This window comes from Sceloporus undulatus, chromosome 2 (genome assembly GCF_019175285.1).
Source record: "Sceloporus undulatus isolate JIND9_A2432 ecotype Alabama chromosome 2, SceUnd_v1.1, whole genome shotgun sequence".
NCBI classification, from domain to species: domain Eukaryota; kingdom Metazoa; phylum Chordata; class Lepidosauria; order Squamata; family Phrynosomatidae; genus Sceloporus; species Sceloporus undulatus.
The window spans coordinates 273,196,755-273,202,754 of NC_056523.1; positions in this window are offsets into that span (position 1 = coordinate 273,196,755).

The window sequence follows — 6,000 nt, forward strand, 5'->3', positions numbered from 1 at the left end:
TAGGGCACCGCAAGAAGAAGCTCCATTTTGGAGCTTCTTTTTTGCTCCGTAAGGGAGCCGCGCGGTGTGGCTGCGACGGCTCCCTTACAGCGCAAATGGCGGCGGCGGCAGACCGCCTCAAAGCGGTGGTCTATAACCCACCATAGATAGAACTGTGTTGATGAAAAGTGTGAAATTTTCAAGTGCCAAACTCTGAGCTATCATGAAGTTTCTTTTCCTGCAGAAGAAAATGTCAAGGAAAATCCATGAGTGCGTGATGTAAACATTGAGTGACAAGTGCCTGACATGATCAATACATGATATACTAAAAAGTAGAAATTTAACAGAATAAAAGCATTTTGGATGGTTATTTATCACACAATGTTGTGTCTTTCCTGCTGCTGCCTTGAATTCCATTTATTACTGTTGTGCCTCTTTCAGTGATGAGCAAAACCCACAAATAGGCTCTTAATCTTGCTGCTATGCCATTTCTACCTTGGTGTAGTAGGTCCCTTCCACTGTAGTTCTGCTTCTCAGGTAGTCACATGATGTGCGAGTATGATTCTGCCCCTGTCCTCCTCTCCCCTCTTCCCCTCAAAGTGACCATAGCTACCAGTAGCTTTCTGAAACTGGCTGCTGTGTGCACAATCACACAGCAGCCAGTTTCAGAGAAACATTGGCAGCCAGGATTGCTTGTCCTCCTGCTTCCTCCTGATGCACAGGGCTGTTGTGTGAATCTGCACACAGCAGTGTCAAGTTTCAGAGGGGAGAAGATGAGCAGCCCCTGCTACCAACAACTTCCTGAAGCTGACTGCTGTGTGAATGTGCACACAACAGCCAGCTTCAGAAAGGTAATGATATCTGTAGTCACTCCAAGGGGAAGCAGGGAGATTCACATAGCAACTGGCTTTGGAAGATGGCTGGCTGCCATGATCCCTTGTCCTTCTCCTTCCTGGAAAGTGATATTTTGGCAGTGTGGAAAAGAAACCAAATTATCATGGATTGCCTAAACACTATCACAGGGAAAAGTGTGATAAAAATGATGCCAAACAGGGATCCTTAAACTAGTGGGATTATAATAAGATAGCAGACTGGGGTGATCATTTCCTAAGACTCACCAGAATTGCTTTCTAGTTATCTTATTAAAGAAGGCTTTTTTTCAACTCTTGGCATTAACTTTGCCTTTAATACTTAAACTTTTCACATACATCGGCTTTGTAGTAATGGTTAAAAGTCATAGATCAATTCTATGAATTATAAAGAGCTCAGAGATTCCTGTAAAATACATATCTATTTAGTTTTGTTCTCATGTTCACACTGTCAATTTTCCCATCTACTTTCTTTCTTTCTTTCTGGAGTATCTTCCCCCTATATATTCCAACAACCCATGGGCACCAAGCATAACTCAGAGAGAACAGTGCAAAAGCCAAATGGGTTTTTGAAGTCTCCAGTGAGCTGACTCAGGGAAAGGAAATGTCATCTCAGAATTCCCTCTACAATTGAGTTAAAGGTATCTTGACAAGAAAGGGCAAATTGGGGTTCAGAGGGGCAAATAAAGAATAGGTAATATACATGGAAGAACAAAGGGTAAAAATGTCTGGGAAGCTGAACCTTTGGCCTTCCTATATTCACGACAGCTATTTTTACAGACATGATAGCTAGAAAATGTATGAGTATACTTCAGTATGCATCACAACAGGAGATGGAAGGAATAGGTAGAAGGGAGGGAACAGACCAGAACATAGTTATGAAATGTGAGTTGGTTTCCTGTGTGACAACTAAGTCAATTCAGTTCTATTTCTCCTCAAATTTTAAATTCTGATAAATGTCCTGATTAATGTCACATATCAGACATTCCAATAGTTGCTACTTGCTGTTTTCCAAATCAGTTCTGTTTCTTGGATAAAGTAAAATGATAAACAAAATAATCTCAAAGAAATGTTTGTTCACCGAAAACATACTAATGGTTCTTTAAATGCTTGTTCATACTACTGGAATAAACCCCACACTCTGACATCTAATTTGAAGAAGCATTTCTGTACTGGAGAGATAGCATTTGCATCATGTAATGAAAGAAATGTGATGACAATTCCTTCTCCTTACTGAATAGGTAAGTAAATTGAGCTTGAAAAATTTCCATAAATAGGACGTGTGGAAGTTAGACCTTCCCAGAGGAGGCTTAACCTAAATCCCAATCTTTTTGGCCTTAGACAAAATCCAATCATTTTTATTTTAATAAGTGTGGTTTACACATTTTAATAGAAACTAAGAGTCCTTTTCCCTCCAGATTTTAGGCTTTCTGTGACTTACTGATCTGAGAATTAAGTTCTAAAATTTATAAGAATGACATTTAAACATATGGAAGCTTGATAAAGGAAAAGTCTTAATGAAAACATTATAATCTATAAAGCCATAAATATAATTAAATTATTTTAATTCTTTGAAATAATAAAGTGTACATTTTTTTTCCTTTATTTAACCCTACATCTTTTTTCTTCTCAGTAGTATAGGAACTTAGTAAATAGTGTCTGGCAAGCCTCAGTTCTCCATGTTTCTTTCTATCCATGACTAAATTTTGCAAATATTAACAATGAGCTTTAAAATGGGGTGGAAAGGTTTCATTACAAATTAGGACCAAAGTTATTCATGACCTGCATTGCCAATGTACCTTTCTTCTTCCAAAAAACAACAACAACTGGTGTGTGTGTGTGTGTGTGTGTGTTGGGAAGATCAATTTGTCACTTTTACTTTCTCCCACTTTGGTGGATGTTTTCTCATCATGTATATGAAAAGATGTGTGAATTTGGTAAATTCCTATTTTAACACTGATCAAAGTTCTAACTCTTCTACTGGCTGTACAATGGGGACACTGCAGTCTGGAAGTACTGTGTAAGGGAATACAGCTCTTCTCATTATGGAAAGGATCATGTATTACTTCTTGGCCATGTAAAAGACATGTAGTGAATCGGGGAGAAAAGAGAGTTAGTCCTAACTAATTCATTCTAGTTAGAGTGGGAGGTAACTATGCTTCCACTGTATATGAATGGAGCTGGGAGGCACCTCCTGCACCGCTACCTGAAGTTACCTGTGCCCCCCTTGCTTATTCCATAACCTTCTACAGCTCCACCCCAATTTCCACCTAAATTTTTCCATTTAAATCTGCTATGAGCAAAAGGAAGTGGAACAATATACATGCATTTAATCAGCAGCTAAACAAGTTGGATCAGGCTGAAGCACAGGATCAGATATTGGATCTCACTTCTTTTGTACTATGTTCTTATTCAAGTCACTCATCCTTACTCTACTTTGGAAAAGTACCAGAATTTGTGTTGGTAGTTTTTATCACATCACACCAACGTAACATGTAGTTTGACCCTGATTATGTTCCTGTTATTCTAAATGTTGTGGAATTAATCCAGTCTATCCCCCAAATCTAGTTTAAGTACATGGTCACATTTTCATATACAGCTGCCATGACAGGCAGTTAAGCAAAACGAGAGCCCTGTTGAGTGCTTGAAATAGTGCTTATGCATTCAGCATAAAGGGAGGGAGACATCAGGTTCTGTTATGTCCTATAAGGAATGCTCACACATGAGTGTTATAATTTATCCCATGGTGGATTAGACTGAACTCTAGGTCCTTGAAAATGATCAGACAAAACCAGGAAGGTTTATACATGGGAAAACCTGTGTGAACTTTTTCTTTTCTTTTGATTTTTAAAAAATTATATGGAACCAGGGAATTCTTTAAATTAATGGATTGGAAACGGTAGTCTTTTTCAGAGTACACACTTATAGAACTTCGATACTGCTTTAAGTGCCATGGCTGAAGCCCTCAGTATCCTGGGATTTCTAATCTGTAACACTTTAGATGCTGTACTCTGCTCCCTGAACTGCAACACTAGAGCTCTCTGGCAGAGAATTCTAAGAATTCTTTCCAAAATACAAACCCCAAGATTCCATAGGATGGAGCCATGACAGTTACAGTGGTATCAAAGTGCTGTAATGGTGAGAGCATAAAAGAGACCATTTTGTGGTTTTAATGCCAGCTGAAACAGCATTGTCTATGCAACAGGAAGTGACAAAGAGTTTGGAATTAATTTAATTAACTCGTTGTGCTATTAGTTCATTATTTTAAATGATTAATATCACTTTCTATATGTTTCAATAAATAGCTTTGAGAATTAGGTTGTTAGAATTGGTTAGTGCAGCTTCCTTCCTCTGTGTTTGGAATGTGTTTGGAATTTTTCTTGCTGCAGGGTGTGTGTGCATTGTAACTCTGTTCAGTAACTGATCCTTAATGGATTATGTTCTGGTCTTGTTTCCGTTGTACATTGTGGCATGCTATACAAATATATAATACTGTGAGGTTCTTTCATAAAAGCTTATATGAAAGAAATGGCTGTGGGGATTTTCTGGTGTAGAAGTTCACTCTCTTCAGAACCCTGCTCCTATTGATTTCTATTGTATAGTGTTCTGTAATGTAAATTATAATATTTGAGACAATCAGCAGCAACTCTTTCTGAAATTCTTTAAAGTATTACTCACACAGGGCTAGGCACTTGGATAATTATATGAAAATTTTTGCTCCACCTCATCCCTCATTTCTTTCTCACTTGGCATTTCCTTCTCTACCTCTCTCCCCATTTTTTTTCATTCTGCTTTCTACTCTTCTGTGGTTTGCATACAAAATATGTGCTTTAGCACTGAACTTTGAACATCACACTTCTTGACTAGGTGTGAAGAGCCAGAAAGGTTGCAGTGATTCAATTGTGCAGGTAAATACACTGGATATGCTCAGAGACTCTCAAAAAGTCCAAATTAAGATAAAGTGTTTGTTTAATGAAAATGGGAGAAAGTTAAATTCATAGTTTCATCCATACCTATCAGTCACATCAAGTCAGATTGATGATGTGGTGATCAGCCATCATCACAGTCCTAAATTGATCCTAGTGAACATTTGGTACAGCTCCCAAACTATTAGCTCAGGTCATGTTTATTATTCTTACAGGATAAGGACAATAGTACTGAGACAATTGTACAGAGCACTGCTGGGGCTAGGAACAATATAAGAGGACAACACACACACACACACACACCTGTTTGCTGGAACAAATAAGAATGAATTTGCAGACACAGCAATTCAGTTCTGGTCCCTTAAAATATTATCATACTAAAAGAAAATAACAGAATCATTTAGGAGAAATCTCCTGACACAGAATTAATTCAGTTCCTTGTGTGTATGTCACATAATAAGTAACATGATTACATTATTTTGCACAAAATGAATAAACAGATCAACCCAATCACTCAGTACCCAGTTGTAGACTCTACTACACATAACAAATTATAGGCAGTAGAGCCAGTAAGGAATAAGCAACTGCTACTGAAACTGAAATAATTCCAGTCCAGTACCTGACTAGGAAAAGAAATCTCAAGAAGGCAAATACTTTATCTAAACAGGTACCTCAAACCTGGTTAATGTAGGTACTGAGCAAGCTATTGAGAAATGCAAACTGGGTTAGCTTTAATCTAAGTTCATTAAGAAAGTTGTAAATAAAAATGGTGTAAAAATAGAAAGCTAACCCAAAGCTAATAAACTTGTTTATTCAGCACACACATGCACAATCACACACTTGTTAAGTAAGAAAAGGAAGTATATGAACTTCGAGTTTTTGACATTTTCAGGAAGGGACCAATAATGGATTGTTTTAAGAAACAGAATTATTGAATACAGAACTTGTTATACCTATGACATTCTATCCACTACTTGCAGTCATGTTTTAGAAAAGATATAATTGCTCTCAAAGGGAATCCACATAAAGCAAACAAAACAAATCTAAGTTTCAAAGTGTTAAATTATGAAGAAAAATAAATCTTGCCCAATTCTTACTGGAAAAGACAGGATTTGCTCATGAATCAATTTGTTTTAAAATTAGAAAGAATAAAGTTTATAAAGTCTAATACATGAAGAAAAGTGGCACAAGTTCAGAAATTAAGTGAAAATTGAACTGTTTTCAAA